The sequence below is a fragment of the Adiantum capillus-veneris genome, chromosome 10 (genome assembly GCF_014529385.1).
Source record: "Adiantum capillus-veneris isolate H3 chromosome 10, ASM1452938v2, whole genome shotgun sequence".
NCBI classification, from domain to species: domain Eukaryota; kingdom Viridiplantae; phylum Streptophyta; class Polypodiopsida; order Polypodiales; family Pteridaceae; genus Adiantum; species Adiantum capillus-veneris.
Window position 1 is genome coordinate 45,163,651 of NC_140940.1, and position 18,066 is coordinate 45,181,716.

Consider the following 18,066-nt stretch of genomic DNA (forward strand, 5'->3'; position numbering starts at 1 on the left):
GCCTGCATTGGTTGCAATTTCTTGGAATCGTTGCAACCGCTTGGAGAATGGGCGATCACCTTTGTGTATATAGCGCAAAAGATCGCAAGGCACCCAGATCCCTGCATGTGGGGGGATAGATACAGAATATTTTATGATGTGCTCCTCCATGAACGCAGAAATCTCCTCAAATGCATCCATGTGAAGGGCAACTGTGGCGTCAAGGTCAGGGAGACGAGTAAAAAAGGTGTGGAGGTCCAACTTCCCTTTGTATTTGGTGTCCTCGAGGAAGAGGATGAAGCGTGACAAAGGGGTGGATGTGGGTACAGATGCAGAGGCTGTGGCAGCATCCATGTTTAGCCTGGGGTGTGGATAGAGAGTGGAGGAGCTCAAGAGTTGCAAAAGTGAAAATAGTGAATGAGTTAGGTGGCCCCCCTTTTATAATGTACCCTTTTTTTAAGACATTAAAAAAAAGGCACTTTCACCAAAAAATGATTTCTCATCCCAATGCAAAAAATTATATTCAAAGGCATGATTTGCCGAAGCAAATCATGTTGATTACAGCGGGGATCAATATGAAAATTGCAAGAGTTACAAAGTTATAAGATCAATAGCATAGTTCCATCTATCCCCCAGTCCTCCTCGACCTTCAATTTGTCTTCCATTCTCTTCCCAATCTGCGAACATTCATTACAATAAGCATCTAATGATCGACAAACCATGATGTATTGAAAATGTGGTGGAAGGATTCTCACCTTGTGACCTTGTAAATAAAATTGTGCTTGCTGAAGGGCCTCAAAACCCATAATAACCAAATGTTCTCGAACATTACTGAGAGTCCAATGCTTGTTCACTTGGACTGCCTCCAAAGCATCGTTGGGCATCTTCACTGCAATGTCAAAGCTTGCAATAGTGCCGTCTACACTCTGTAAGGGAGTCCACACTCCAAGCTTGCACATCCAACGATCATAGTGAAATCGTATGTACAAGGAGGTGCGGGATTTCAAATAGCACATTCCAATACCTGAAGCTCCAACCTTACAACGGTACCGGTCCCCGTTGTGCATGCCCTCCACAAAACCCCAGTCCTCTTCTAAAAGCCTTCCTAATTCCTCGTAATGCGCATCTTTACATACAAGCATTGTGGTAGTCTCCACAAATCCAAACTCTTTAAAAATGTGCACAAAACAATGAATAGGCAAACACCAGCTCAAGCCCACAGACCTAGAAGCTTTAGAGTATTTCAAAGAGTTTTGGACATCCATTATCATCTTTTGCTTGAAAGATGCTACCGACCACAAATCTAGGACCGGCCACTCCATACTTAATAAGGAAGTTACTTTGATGGGTTCAAGCGTTCCAAATGCTTGTGTAGAAGTAGGGACAATATAGAAGTGAGAATAGAAGAAAATCCTTCTTTGAGCCAGTTTGGTTGGGCAAAGATGCGGGAACATTATTGCTCCAATATCCGCATGTATAGCATTGAATGTGCCGGAGAGACTATGTAGTGGTTGCTCCTCCACCAACGTGGATGGAAATATGACTATAAATGCATGACAAATGTTAAGTATGAATCCATAATAAAATTACACTGTGATTTCACACCTAGCTTTGTATTCTCAAAACATGTACTTACAATGTGTTGGAAATTGAGGTGGTTGTTGCAAGTGCATGGTTGACATTGAGAAAACATGTTGCACAATGGCTACGGTCCCCTTCTCTTTGCGGTTCTTGAAGCCAAGGAGCTTTCCTTCCCAATGAAGATCCAAGTTTGCACGATTCCGCACACGATGAGAGCCAACAGTAGATGGTTGCATGTATACCCAAGCATCTTTGGTGAACTCCTGTGGCACCCACTCATCATCTACACCTCTAGTGTTGTGGCATGCAAGTGCTGTGACCTCATCCTTTGGCCGCCTTTGCGAAGTAGAGTTGGCCATGGTTGAGCAAAGCAAACTAGGAGGAGGAGAAGAACCTTGCTTGTTGCTACAATGTAGTGGGATAAAGTGATATGAGAAAATGGTCAACCCTTGTGGCAATGGGAGGAGAAGGTGGACAACCCTTGCTTGGTGTGGCACTGGGAGGAGAAGGTGGATAAGCCTTGCTTGGTGTGGCAATGGAAGGTGGTAGGGGAGGAGAGAGGAGCTTCCTTGCTGCAGCAATGGAGATGGTGTAAAGAGAGAGAGTGTTGGAGTAGAGGATGAGTGTGATGGTTGCAACCAAGGAGGGGTTGGAAAAGGGGTTCTAGAGAGAGAAAATCCCTTTTTGTCTAATAACTACTTTTGGGGGAGCTCTGGATAGCAAAAAAAGATTTTTTTTAAGTTTTTTAAAAATTTTGAATTTTAGGGTTTTTGGATGCACGTTTTGACTTTTTGAGATCAAAAAATGCTTTTTTGACCATAAAATAGTTTTAGGGGGGTTTTCAGAAGATGAAATTTGAGTTTTGAAATTTTTGAAAAATTTCAAATTTTTGGGAGTTTTTCAAAACCGGATCAAAAAGGAGGGAAGTTGGAGGTTCCATATGGCCCGCCCACCCCCCCCCCCCACCCCACCTTCTCACTAGGTAAGAGCCCATTAAAAAAGTGTAAGACTACTTTGTCCCCCTACATTTTTGAGGGCATAGAGTGTGTCCACCACCCTCTTCTCATTGACTGGCCTCTAATTAACCTTAATCCCAAAGGGCCCCTAGAGGGTTCATATTTTTCCTAATGTGGAAGTGTTATTGGCACAGACAGGAGGCTCTGCAGGTTCAGAGGGGGTGAATGTCATGCAGCTCCGCTGCCATGATGAGAAAAAGAGCAGAGAAATGCAAGCTAAGCTTCTTTGAAGCCTACACATTAAGTGAGCAATGATGAGGGCTTGATAACAGGCCGAGCTTAATGATTAATGTATGCCAAATGCGGCTTAGAAGGGCCAACAGATGTCTCAATGATGCCAAAAATTAGTATGCTTGCAATGGCCACAGATGAGAGATTATGATCTAGAACTCTAGTGCTTGAAGTGTTGTACCGGTCTGTCTTTACGGCTCATTGATTGGAGCTACAGTGAAGAAGTTATGACAGTTTGAAGTTTGAGTTAATGCAGATCCGTACCGGATTGGACAACTGCAGCTGAGGTGACAGAAATGAAAGAATGCATAGGCCTGAAGTGCTCACTTTGTTGAGCATGTGGATCTTTTCAGATCAGTAATCGGAGTTTCGATTGCCAAGATATTAGCCTTTAAAGATTCGTAGAGGGCCGGCTCCGTACCAGTTTGATCCACTCAGTCGTTGTGCCATCTGGGAGTTTTTTTTAACTTTGACCGAGTTTTGGAATGTCATGCAGCAACACTTTGGTTGATATGTTGTGCCTGACAAGAATATTATTTATTGGAGGTTGCTGATAGCAGGAAATGCCCGACACGGTTATGGCTTAAGCAGATACAAATTGAGGGCCATTGTTCAAATGCAATCACTTATACTTGCATCTAGCTAGCATGCTTGTGGCACTATTGAAGACCTTTTTAAGGGCGTCAAAATTCACGATGATATTGTTAATCAAGGGCTACTGGAGAAAGTTGTTGTGCTTGGCAATACCTCGATCCGCATGTATGCTAAATGTGGTGCGCTAAATGTAGTGGTTAGGCCGCCCAAGGAAGGTGAGCCAGTGTCCGTCCGATGGCTACCCAAGCATAGGCGGCCCAAGGAAGGTGGGCCAGTGTCGTCCGATGGCTACCCAAGCATAGGCCGCCCAAGAAAAGAGGGAGTTGGCCGCCCAAAATGGGCTAGGCTGCCCAATACTAAAAAGCTCACGCTGTCCATCTCATGGGCCGTCCAAGGGCCGGGCACAAAAGGGAAAATTAGGTGTGAACAAAGAGGGAAGAGAAGGCATGGCATAGGAAAGTAGCGAGCTGTGCGCGTATGTCGCACGTGTCAATGCAAGGAACTTGCCGATACACCGTGTGCGAGCCACAAATGGCTCCAAGCACACAACAAGCCTAAACTAGTAAGCTCAAAGAAGGCGATGGTGTGTCACTCACTGCTCTACGCTTGCTTCGTGGAGGATTCCTCGCCGCGAAGAAGAAGGAGACGCCGCTACGCCGCTCTCAACCGCTTCACCGCCATCGTGCCTTCGTAATGCTCGATCGCCCACACACTCCCTCTCTCTCCCTCTCTCACTCTCTCTCTCACACACACACACAAAGAGATGAAGAAGAAGAAGAAGGAGATGGAGCAAGAGCACTCTTCAATTGCACAAATGAGAGAATGAGTGAATTTTAGGTTTAGTTGACTTTTATATGAGCTTGCCCCATTCACACTTGGGCGCCCATGCTTAGCCAACTAATCCCTTGAATGTTTCAATTAGAGTGCGCCTCTCATCGGCGATCACTCTTACCCTTTTCCTATTGGACCGACAAGCCCGGTACCTGACTCTACCAAATAAATAATACAATGTTCGTCGTAGGTTACAATGTCCGTCGTAGGTGATAGGGTGTCTGTGAGCCATGAGGGTTAACATGCCCCCCTTCTTGATGTAGATTCCGTCCTCGGAAGCTATTGAGTTGAAGGTCGTTCGTCGAGGTGAAAGAGCATTTGAGATGAATGTCCTTAGCCTTCTTCAGTCACTGCAAAATCAAACAACATTCGCACAGTAATTGCATTCTCATAAGCGATTAAAAAGCATATGCAGTTTTAGGCAGACAATTGAATGGTAACAGAATTTTAGACAATTTGTCAGCAATAAACATTAAATTGCAATATAATTAAATGCATAAACAGATGTAAAGGTAAAAAATTAAACAAGTATGGGGTCGCTAATTTAACAATCGAAAGGCACTAGAGATCAACTATTAATACCATGGGTAAGCTTCTTAATTTTCTCTAGTCAATTAAGTTGTTTAATCACAAGAGCCAAGTATTTCAATGTTCGAGGGTTGACTAGAGGCTATACCTAAAAGACCTTGTAGTTAAGCTACGATAAAAGAAATTTCTCATGAAATTATCGCTTTTCTGATTACCTTTTCTTTGACCCCCCAAAGTCTTTTCACAGTGATTCAATTTCGATGTGTGTGCTTATTTTGTATGCCTTGGGTTTTTTGCTTTTTAAGGAAAAGCGCCCACACTAAGAACCTCTAGGGCTCTAGTACCATAGGCGATACATGTGAGTGAAGTACCCAATCAAGCTGAGATTTCTCTTCCAGCTTAAGATTTTACAATGTGGCACTTTGATTTTTTGTTTGTTCATTTTTAGCATTTTAATTTTGTAAGTTTGGGGGATCATATAACACTGTTACACCTCCCCAGGCTCATCACACTAGTAAACTCCCTTTATAATACTTAAGCTAAAGGTCAATAGGGTCAAGTCCACTAGAAAGCCCTAGTACATTTCACACAATGCTGCCTAAATCGGATTAAGAACCTAAGTAACCATTGATTATTAGGAAGGCATTCCCCATGGTATTAAGAGAAGATCTCTAACACCTAACTTGGTCAAACTAGCTTAGTCGGACTTGCTTGATGTTTAAACCTAGACAAGTGATTATGACAAAAAATGACATTGAATTTAATGTTTGATACTAAGCAAATGTGTTGGATATTATGCTACCAATCACAATCAAAGCAGACAATCATAGATGCAAAAAAGATAAGGGGCAATGCTAATGGACAAGAAACACTTGTTTGTGTTGATGGTCATGCTTGATTTGAAAAGTGGATCAGAGACAGATTTCATGAAGGTCCAAATCCTAACCACAGCAACATGTTCCTGTACACACTATGAAACACAAGAATACCTCTAGAAGGCACATCAGTGGGGAAAAAGAACTTTGGTAATCACTCAACTCTAAAACAGAAACACTCCTATCGTACTAATTCTACCTACCCTCCATCACTCGAGTGATGAGGATCAAAGGTGTTTTATGGCATAGGTTTTTGTTTCAGTGTACCGGATGCGAATGTGTAGGTCTGAGTCAATGTTTTGACTTTTATTGTCCATACTCGTTTGCTAATTGTTCTTGCTCTTTTTCTTTTTTCTTTTTTTTGTGAGTATAAGGCTTTATATGTACATTCCCTAAGATTGGGAGATTAAGAGGTCAGGGAGGAAGGTTGAGAGGGGAGTAAGTGAATGATGACTCTCAGCAAACACTCCCCCCTTCCTTGGGTAGATCATACCGTTTGAAATGTGCTCGTCACCCTTTGAAACCAATTGTTCCAGTCGATAATAGGTGAGGATTTTTGCCAGTATTTTTCTATTACCTTAGGTGCCTCATCGAGTTGCAAGGGTGGTAAGATACTCTCCCAGGATCGAACTTGAAGTGGTTCATCAGGTGATTCTTGAACACTGGGAGGTGTGGATTCCTCTATAGCTTCATATAGGTCCACTATTGTAGGTGGATACTGTGAAGCTTTTACGTCTATGGATGCATTACATGAGGAGCTAAAAGCTTCATGGGACTCCCCCCTTCCTGAGCTAGGTGGAACAAATCGTTCTTTTTTCGGTACTCAAACTAGCTCTAGAACGGGTGTGTAGCATTCATTGATTTTTTTCTTTCCGCGATTGTCAATTCGTTTTGGAGCTACTAGATTGGGCTCACATGGGTCAGGTGATAAGTAAGAACACAATCTACATTTTGGCACCCAGATTTGATTATTTCCTTGATAGTAGCCTTGGGCTTTCAATAGTTGTTTAGGAATCCAACGCCACATTTTCTTACTTTTCTTGGAGCGAGTGGTACGTTTCTTACAAGGCGTATGTTTTTTAGCATCATCCATGGTCACTAAAGAAGCTTTAGGGACCCACTTGTATGTTTTCTTCGTTATATTAGGATGAGTCTTGTCAGAAGCTATATGCATTGCTTGTAGCATATTTAAAGTTACGGGCATTTCATTCCCCTCAGGTGTTACCCAGGTCATCCCCCTGTTTCCCCAAGTGTCAAACTCATTCATCCCAGGTAGTACATCCATATAAGGAGAATCTTCCCCAACACTTGTGTGCGCTTTACACGTGTAACAATACTGCAATGGGGCCGAGTGAACTGTGGTGTCAGATCTATGATCAATTATAAACCTGTTTCCTAAAGGATGTGCTCAACCCGTCACAAGATCCACTCGGATGACAGAATCTTGGAACTACAAGTAGACATGGTTTTTAGACCAGTCATGCACCATTTTTGCTTCCCTCATGAAAGAACGTCCTAAGATCATCTATGATGCCATAGTGTGCTTGGAGAAATCCATAACAATAAAGGTAACTCTTATTTTATGTCCAAAGACCTTGATCTTGAGATCTTCTAGCATCCCAATAGGTTTAACAATAGACCCATTGTCCATCTTCACTACTATGGTTGTGGTCGCAAGGTGAGGTCTTCCCGTAGTTTCCCAGCAATTTTTAGTCACAATGCTAACCCCAGCGCCACCATCAAGGATTCCCTTCACAGTTAATCCCTTAGTAGTGATTGGTATGATCGCATTGGATTCATCAACCTCAAAGTATTGTCCCAACTTGTTAACAGGTATTTCTATAACAAGGTTCTCATCTAGGTTGGGTTGTGGATCTAAGTGTTCCTCCTCTATTGGCATCTCCCCAGCTCCATCCATCTGTGCAAATTGTGGTAGCCCAAACTTCAGTTCTCCATTGAGGAAGGCTCGAAGAGCTGAGACTAGATCAGGGTCTTTATATAGTTTGGACATGATGGTGGTTCTAACTTCTGAAGACATGAAATCCATCAATTTGGCAATGTTTAACGGCACCTTTTGGCCTTGAGTCCCATGACGTGGGGAAGATGGGATCTCCATTTCTTCGATGGATCAGGTAGTCCCTCTGTAAACATTCTTTCCATCAATAAGTGATGGAAAGAAGTGAGTACTCACTTCTTTCCATCAAGAAGTGAGTACGCCCACTTTCCCATGACTTTAAGTCACTTTCTTCTTGGATGACACTAGGTATGTCCAAGGGTCTATGGACTTGGTGAGGTTGTTGTTGCGTAGGGAACACGGTGTCTGTAATCTGGATCTTCCTAGGTGCTGGTTCTAGATCCCTTTGGGTATCTTCTACCAAACTCCTTAATTTCTTGACTCGCTCAATCTCCTCTGTAGGGTTTGGGTAAGTTCCTAACTTCTTTTTGGATCCTGGCCATTGTGGCTCATGAAGATCTTCCTTGTTGGTTTCTATGCTAGTGGTCGTTTTGGTCTCCATGGTTTCACCTGAATCAGAATCTTCTTCAGCGTCGTTCATATATACGGGGTCGTCACCAGTCCCTATGTTGGTCTTTGAACTGGGGTTTGACTTCGTTGCTTTTTGCGATCTCTTTCTTCGTGTTTTCTTCTTTTTCTGAGATTGGGCAATCGATGCCGTGTCTCTTTCCTCAAGAATATAATTTTGTTTTTGGAGCATCGATCGTGTGAGTACGTTTACTGGTACCACGGGTGCACTTGGTGATGGCTCCTCGGTAACTTCAATCAAGTTTAATGGTGTAATCTTCAGTGCGTTTGGATTATTTGGACATTGGGCAATCAAATGATCTATGCCACATCGATTACACATGCGTATCGGCATTGTAGACGTGCTCACTTGATTGGTTTGCATTAGTGTGGCATTCTTTTGTAGCCTAATAGGACACTCGGCTACACGATGTGGACCTCCACACTCATAGCATTGAAGAGGTGGTCTCTTAGCGATGTAATTGATATTTTGGCCTCTTGCCGCAAGAGCAGCTACTTGATATACATGTTTGACTTATTGCCAATAGTCCTCCATGTATTATTGTGGACTTTCTTCAAGCACATCCATCCCATAGGCGATATTTGGATCTATATCTTCCTCATAGCCTTCCAAACAAGAAATAGATGACTCACAACCCACTTGATTCACAGAAGTGATTCTCGGATGTGGTGGTTGTGGTCCTAGCATTGGAGGTGGTAAGGGTGTTGTTTGAACAACATTTTGGGCCCTAGGGACCATGTGTTGTGTTGTTTGTTCAAGAGGTGGGGCCGGCATCAAGGCAGGCACTCGAGGTGTGTCTGTCCATACTAAGGTTGGTCTATTGGCCATCGCACGCTTAAATACTATGCAATCCTTAGCCTAATGACCATACCTCCCACATGCATTGCAGTTCCCATTGAATTTTACTCTAAAAGTAGGGCATTCACTGGTACTATGCGGTCCATAGCATACTGAGCACCATTGCTGCTCCCTTCTTGGATACATATGATTGTTTTGCCGAGCACGACTGTCTCTAAGACTCTCTTGAATAGCCTTGATGAGATCTGCTAAAGTCATCTCAGATATCTTTGGCTCCTTAGCAATAGGCTTTAGGGTCATTGGTTGATGCCCTGATGCTTGTGAGCTAATAGATTTAGACTCAACAGACACTCTTTCTCCTTGAATCATTAAATTATCCTCCAATTGGATCGCATTGGTGGTGACTGCTTCCCAAGTGGTGATACCTCTAATGACTAGGCCATTGTAGATATCCTCATGTCGTAACCCCCTAATGAATCTATCAAGCAATTGGTTACTGTTGAAGCGCTCATTTGGATTACAACGAGAATTCAAATGCTTCAAACGACTTATAAAGTCTCTCACCGACTCTCCTTCCTCTTGTTGGGCTTTCTGGAGCTGAGAGGCTACACCCCAGAGCACTCCCTCTCGTATGTATTCTTTTACGAACAGTCTCCTAAGAGTAGGGTAAATTGTTTTTTCTTCCACCCTTAGGGTTCTATACCAATCCCCAGCCTTTCCACTTAAGGTTAGGCTTAAAGCATTGCTCTTATGTAGGTCATTGTGTTCTCCTAGAGAATCGCATATTTGTTCAAACACTTCGATATGCTTTCTCACATCCCCGTCTCCACTAAATTTTTGTGTGAGCTTGGCTATTTGTACTGCCTTACTTCTAGGCTCTCTATCAGGCGTGTTACGCATATTCTCAGCAATAGATTGACCGATAGCTTGAGAAAATGTTGCCAAGTCACCTAAATGAGCAGGTACGGTGGGTGAAGGCGCTCCAGAGACTACATGTGGAGTAGGTATTGGCATTGGGCTTGGGGCATAGGAAGCCCTTGGGTTCCACGTTGGGTACGATGTTGTGCCATGTGGTGGTCCATAGTTCATATGGGTGGCCCTAGGCATAACAGACGTCGGATGTGACATGCTAATGTTAGCCGGTATAGTCCCATGGAAATAAGAACTTGTGTATTGTGGTTGTGGAGCATAGGTAGTTGAAACAATGGGAGGGGTAGGGACTACATGAGTACATGGACCCATAGGTGCATACGATTGATACGCATTTGTAGGTACTATTGCAGGCATTGAGCTACCATGTAGAGGTGCTTTACTAACAAACGAGGTCCATGGTGTGTTTCTTGGCATGCCCATCATTGGGGTAGGCATGGTATCCGTGGTGTCATCCAGGGAAAGATGAGCTAGACTTGGAAAAGTAAAGCTATCACTTGTGGGCTCAGATTGCATTGAGACCCCTGGCGAAACAACATATGGGGGATCGATGGGACTCACTGGGGGAGTCTCCATTTGTGATAGAGTGGGTTGTTTCCCTTTGCCCGTGTCTAAAAATCGCATAGGACCCGTCGAAGGTATGTTTATTCCTCGATTTTTCCTCTCGGACTGGATAATCCTATGGATGACATTGCAGATCATGTGTTGTTGTTCCTCTAGACTAGTGGCACTATATGTGGATTGTACAACTTCTAACCAAACCACATGGTATGTGTAGCCCATGTATAGGTCGGTCAAACTCTCCGTGTGTAGGTCATATTCCCAATTTTCATGGAGAAATACCCCGTCCAAACTTGGTGTACTAGAGGGTTGCCGTGAGGTGGATGCAATGTTTCTTCCCGTGTTTTGACTTTTAGTCACCGCTACCTCATAGGCGACTTTGGAAGGTGGTATCTCGGTAGGGCCCTCATTAAATGAGGTAGGTAGAATATCCACGTGGACACTCTGAGGGAGTGTGGGGTCTACAGGAGATGTGAATGGTGATTCTACTTCCCCACCCCCTTCGTTTTCTTCACTAGCCGTAGGTTCAGAGCGCGTAGCTCTACTAAAAGTTTCCATCAAACGGCTAAAAACACTAGTTCCACGTTGTTGGGCCCAGCTAGGTATGGTTTCATTTGTTCCCCCCGGGCTTTGTGTAAGATGCTCTTCCATAATATCGTAGTCAGAGGAAGAGTCGCTAGCCGCTATATTTGGGTCTTGGGTTGCACTACCTTGGGTCCCCGCCGAGGGCGTAGACCCTAGCGTGGAAGGATAGTGAGTACCCCCGTAAATCAAAGCACTAGCTAGTTGTTCGGACTCTAGCACACGACCAGAGAGTAGATACATGTGCTTTGGGTGCCCTACAAGTGTCGGCAAGTACCCTCAAAGGTTACTTGCTTTGTTTTGTGGGTGTTTTGCACCCCGTTTTCTACTTGATTTTTTCTTTTTTTTTGAATGTTTTTTAATGTTTTATTTTTTTGATTGAAGTGTGTGATAGCTCGAAGCGAGTGTATCACTTAAAGGGTCGCTGTGTGCTTTACAGCACAATTTTCGGGCATCTGACGTTCCGTTGGTCCTCAAAAAATCGATTTTTAGCTACGTGTGAAGCTAAAATTCGTTTTTTTAAAAGGCGACTGAGGCCTAGGCCTAAGCATGAGCTTGGGCTTGGGTCTGGGCTTGGGTTTGGGAGATATTCCTGATCCCGGTCCTACCTTTAAAATTTATATATATATATATATATATATATATATATATATATATTTTATTTTATTTATTTTTTTTATTTTTTTTTTAAAGGATAAGGTCGCCGCGGCCTGCGCGAGAGCACACACACACTCTATCTACCTACTTCTAACTAATATACCTACTCTTACACACTAACACACTCTATTGACTCTCACTAATCTACTTCCTACTTATTGTACACGGAAAACTAACTACCTTAATACACAGAGAATAAACACAGAACCTTTGAAATCTCTATTAACAAAGAAAACTAACTACCTTAATACACCGAGAATAAACACAGAACCTTTGAAAAATCCATTAATAAAAAAAACACACAGTATAACACCAAATCCCTCTTCTCAACACACACACACTCCTTCCTTACCTTTCCTACAATAGAAATTGCACCACGAAGAAGCACAGAGTGCTACTTGAGCTTCATGTATGGCATTCCTTGGCAGCGGCGCCAAAAATGTGCACGTATGTCGCACGTGTCAATGCAAGGAACTTGCTGATACACCGTGTGCGAGCCACAAATGGCTCCAAGCACACAACAAGCCTAAACTAGTAAGCCTCAAAGAAGGCGATGGTGTGTCACTCACCGCTCTACGCTTGCTCTGTGGAGGATTCCTCGCCGCGAAGAAAAAGGAGACGCCGCTACGCCTCACTCAACCGCTTCACCGCCGTCGTGCCTTCGTAATGCTCGATCGCCCACACACTCCCTCTCTCTCCCTCTCTCACTCTCTCTCTCTCTCTCTCACACACACACAAAGAGACGAAGAAGAAGAAGAAGGAGATGGAGCAAGAGCACTCTTCAATTGCACAAATGAGAGAATGAGTGAATTTTAGGTTTAGTTGACTTTTATATGAGCTCGCCCCATTCACACTTGGGCGCCCATGCTTAGCCAACTAATCCCTTGAATGTTTCATTTAGAGTGCGCCTCTCATCGGCGATCACTCTTACCCTTTTCCTATTGGACCGACAAGCCCGGTACCTGACTCTACCAAATAAATAATACAATGTCCATCGTAGGTGATAGGGTGTCCGTGAGCCGTGAGGGTAAACACGAGCAGAAGCGCAGGGGAAGAGGGTAGCGCTCGCGCCGGGCTGTAGAGCAGGTGGTTGAGAGCGCGCCTGAAACGAGAAAGCATCAGCAGGGCAGGGCACTCGGTTTCAGTGCCACTCGTGGAGATTTTGGCGGAGGTCGAGATGCACAACTGCCACGTCATAGCACCCCTTCCCGTGCTACATCAGTAGCAGCGGGGCTATTGATGGGAGGGGGCACGTTACTTATAGAGGGGTTCTTTTTGCATGCGAGTAGGCAAGAAAACGAGGAGAGGGGAAAGGAGTGGCAGGAGGGAATTTAATGAGCAAGCAATCAAGCAAGAGAATAAGGGAGAGGTAAGGGCATCAATGAAGGAAGCAAGGAGGAGGAAGGAGCTCTATCTCTTGACCTCCAATCGAACCAAAGCAAAAACGAGGAGGACCAAGGCAAGGTTTCTCTCTCTCCATCTCCAATCAAAGTAAGAGAGGGTTCTCTCTCTCTCTCTCTCTCTCTCTCTCTCTCTCTCTCTCTCTCTCTCTCTCTCTCTCTCTCTCTCTCTCTCTCTCTCTCTCTCTCTCTCTCTCTCTCTCTCTCTCTCTCTCTCTCTCTCGGCCATAATCAAGAGGAGGCATAAGGGAACTAGGCTCGACTTCAAGCTCACAATTGAATTGGAAAAGCTAGGAACTCTCTCACTCAAGGGTAAGGAAGATCTCGGCAAGGGAAAGAGTGAAGTTTGGCAAGAGCAGGATAATCGATAATACTTGACGCTTGATGATTGAGGCAGTGAACTGACTTGAAGCTTACAGAATCTAATGGAACTTGAAGCAGACAAAGCGACAAGAGATAATTACCATCACCGTCATCACCTAGAGATTGATTTAATATTCTGTTAAGTCCGGTGTCTTAATGGCCCGGTTAATCCTATAAACGACAGCTTAAGCTCCTAGTTAGCAGATGATCCAAGTGATGGCGATGTTAACAGCCCACCTTGGCTAAACATCAAGTTATACTCAGATGTATTAATCGATTAATTGATGATTGGTTATTGCCAGAGTTATCAGTTGTTCTTGTTCTCTCTCTTTCACACCTCCCACATCTAGAGGCCTGGCGCCTGCCCCGCTCACGTAGCGAACACATATCCCCGACACCGGCTCCACCAAACCCACTATCTCTCTCTCTTATCTTGTTTCTGTGTCACCTAGCCCAATGAGCGCATAAGATGAACCTCCTCTCTCTGAGGGCTGCCATGCATGGACAAAAGTCTCCCTCTCTCTCTTTCATTATTCACTATGTCGCTCATCCCTCTCCTCCATATCCCTCTTTCCCCTTTGGTGGGCCGCCATGCCACCCTCTCCTCTCTCCTGTCATCCCCACTCTCTTTCCCTCACCAAGCCCCTCTCCTCGCCTCTTGTTTGTCAGCCTCTGGAGGGCACCAACTCACCCAAGCTCCCCATCTCTCTCTCTCCCCCCCTCTCTCTCCCTCATTACCCCCCAGCCGCATCCCCCCCCCCCCCCCCCCCTCTCACCCCTCACTAGCTTTCTCACAATCTTTTCCTCGCTCTCGGTGTCGACCGACTAGCCCATGCCAGGTGCAACCAAAATCTCTCTCTCTCTCTCTCTCTCTCTCTCTCTCTCTCTCTCTCTCTCTCTCTCTCTCTCTCTCTCTCTCTCTCTCTCTCTCTCTCTCTCTCTCTCTCTCTCTCTCTCTCTCTCTCTCTCATATAGCACACCCACACACACCCAATACACACCCCTTCCCCATCCCTCACCCACTCACCCCCCCCCCCGCATCGACCCAAGCTCCCAATCTCTCTCTCTCTCTCTCTCTCTCTCTCTCTCTCTCTCTCTCTCTCTCTCTCTCTCTCTCTCTCTCTCTCTCTCTCTCTCTCTCTCTCTCTCTCTCTCTCTCTCTCTCTCTCTCGTGATCTCTCTCTCGTGATCTCTCTCTCGTGATCTCTGTGTAAGCAGCCCATGGGTGAAGCATAGTAAATCTCTCTCTCTCTCTCTCTCTCTCTCTCTCTCTCTCTCTCTCTCTCTCTCTCTCTCTCTCTCATGATCTCTGTGTAAGCAGCCCATGGGTGAAGCATAGTAAATCTCTCTCTCTCTCTCTCTCTCTCTCTCTCTCTCTCTCTCTCTCTCTCTCTCTCTCTCTCTCTCTCTCTCTCTCTCTCTCTCTCTCTCTCTCTCTCTCTCTCTCTCTCTCTCTCTCTCTCTCTCGCTCGTGCTCTCTGTGTAAGCAGCCCATGGGTGAAGCATAGTAAATCTCTCTCTCTCTCTCTCTCTCTCTCTCTCTCTCTCTCTCTCTCTCTCTCTCTCTCTCTCTCTCTCTCTCTCTCTCTCTCTCTCTCTCTCTCTCTCTCTCTACCTATACACACACATCCACCCTTAGCTTGCCACACACACACACACACACACACCCACACACACCCCCACCCTCTCGTTCCCCTTCCTCTCTCTCTCCTTTGTCTTTGTACCCTGCATGTAAGCAACCAACACAAGTTTTTTTTTTAAAAAAACTTAAGCTACAATAATATCTCGAGTCTCGCTCTCTCGTTCCCATGCACCTTCTTACCTATACACACTCACAAACCCATAGACAACCCATACACATGCACACACTCACTCACAAGAATCTCATCACTCACATAGTAATACATACACAAAACATGGCATACGCACTTACGAGCACAAACAAATATAAACATATACATACACAAGCACGCCTACATGGATGAACATAAACACACAATACACACACGTCATACGCACCCACAAAAAAAAACAAAGGAATCAACATCGACACCCGAAGAAGAAGAATGGCCGAATCGCACGATAGCGACATTAAATTAAGAAGTGACGCCGAAGGCAATGCCTCGGCCGACCTTAAAACTAGTGAACGCACTAAGTTGATGCACCAGCGATGCCTGCCATTTGTGGCATCTTGTCCATGATGCATCTCCGCAATAACAAGTTATTATTATTTCTCAGTTTCAAGCCAAAATCTTGTATTAAAACCCATTGTAAATTTCCACCTCTCTCCAGGTGATGGTCATAAAGGCCCCCCTAGGAGATATCATTTCAAATTCTTATAAGACAAAGCGACGGGTCAACCATGTGGGACCCAATTCCTTGATTTGTCTCTCTTGATAGGGCCCTAACTTAATCAATCTATCCTAACCTAATGCAGCCTGCACCTAGAAAAGGGCACTGAGGGGTCACCATTAGAGGGGGGTTTTGGCAGCATTTTGGTGAGGAGATTGGCAATACTTTCATGAAGAGAGAGGGGATTTTAGTGCAGCATTTTGGGAATTAGCACTATGAGGAAGAAGCCATGTCCACAACTTGTCTCCAAGGGTTGCCACACACTCACGAGAGTAGAAATCTCCGTTCTTATGAGTCACCTCTACAGTACGCACAATAGGATCTCTCTCTCTCTCTCTCTCTCTCTCTCTCTCTCTCTCTCTCTCTCTCTCTCTCTCTCTCTCTCTCTCTCTCTCTCTCTCTCTCTCTCTCTCTCTCTCTCTCTCTCTCTTGGTGTGTAGTGTTTGTCTATTGAAAATCACTGTTGTCCGCATTTGTTTCCCTTGGCCAGTTGGGTGTGCATCAGCTCCTAGCGTTTGAGGTCGTCGCGGTACGTGTCGGGCTTTGGGCTCATCAATAGGATTCTTTGAAGGAGATAAAGGTTGGTTGTGAGGAAAATTTGGAAAGATATGCTTTGAAGAGATGCTTTCCAAACATGGAAAGTCTTTTGTATCTGAGCCGCATGAGATAGGGTATGTTGATCCTTCCAATGTTGCTCCTATGCTAATCTTCACTATCCCTCATGTACCTTGGAACTTTTTGCAGGGAATTTTCTCTATACAAGGCATTAGATTTTCTCTCGCTACTGCATAAAATCCTAAAGGGACTAAAAAATCAAAACGTGGGCATCCTCTACCATTAAAGATATGGATAAGGCTTGCAATGGTAAACTAGGAGAGTGGCCTAATTATTGCCTTGTGCTTTATGGGCTCATCCTACAACTCATAGCTCAACTACTGGTTATATGCCTTTTGATTTGATGCATGGTAAAAAATTTGGAATGCCCATTGAGGATGTAATTCCCACATGGAATGTATTACCTTCGGAAGATGGAATGAGTAGGGAAGACCTTCTTACTTTTTGCATAGAGCAATTGGAAAGAAGGTCTTAACATATTGAGATCATAATATCAAGATTAAAAATACAACTTGATGGATGTTGAAGACGATGCTACTTTCAAGCACTAAAACATGGAATGGTGCCTTCCTATATAGTTTTTGTACAAATGCTTCGTCTTGTGGGATGTGTGCTTTTATGATCATGTACATGTCAAATTGGGAGTAGCAGTTTTTGGAAGAGAAAAGTGTAGTTGGTTCCGTATTTTTGACTTGGTCACCCTTCATGGGAGGTTGTTATTCTACTTGCTTTGGCTAGCCTTTACTGATTGCATCTGCAAATTGAGTCCAAGACACAAAGGATGACGATTATGTGAAGAGAAGAAGGAATGCAAGCAAATGAAGCTTGGTGGGAAGGAGTCCTTGCATGGATCTTAACACTAGGTTGGTAATGGGACACTTTTATGTCCTGGGACACTTTTATGTGCTGTTAAGTGACCATTTTCCTTGAATTATGTCAAGAGTTTCAAAATGGATTTTGAGGTGCTATCTGTTTAGAAGTTGTCTCATGAGTTGAAAAAAACTCGACATTTTTTTGGAATATCAATTCCATCTTTAACCTTGTCCTTGCACAACATTTCACAACCTAAACTGTGTTAAAAAAAACGGGTCCTGTTTTTGGCTTTTTTCAACTTTTTGCAACTATACCACTCTAGAATTCATGTTTGTGAGGTCTATAATGCTAGAGAACTATGTTTAGTAGTCCTCAACATGTCTTGATGCTTCTAGGGAGAAATAAATGTTAAAGTTGTAAGTTATGACCAAATTACAAAAAATGTCAAATCTTGTTTTTTAGCCAATTTTAGCTCTTCTATGATTTTTTTGGTGGCTTTCATGATATCCAAATGCAGTTTTGATTTTCTATGTTGCATACTGTAACATAAAGCTAATATTCCTTGAGTTTTGGGGCACCTAATACCCTATTTTGCATAGTAGACAACGATGGTTGATTTTTTCAATTATAGAAGAAAACAAAACATTCTAGTATATCAAGTATAGCTTTTTCAATATTGTTATTTTCTTGTGACAACTACATGCATTTTGTAAGTAGTAACCATATCTAAACATAAGGATCAAATTTGGCTAGATATTGAATAGTTTCTATGGGATTCTACAACTCATAATGTTGAACCCAGTTTTTTCATGTTTGT

General features: G+C 43.8%; 1 pseudogene; it reads left to right on the forward strand.

The window, feature by feature from the left end:
- Positions 1-13,965: 13,965 nt before the first annotated feature.
- On the forward strand, positions 13,966-16,275 carry LOC147448775 (uncharacterized; annotated as a pseudogene).
- The last annotated feature ends 1,791 nt before the right edge of the window (positions 16,276-18,066 follow it).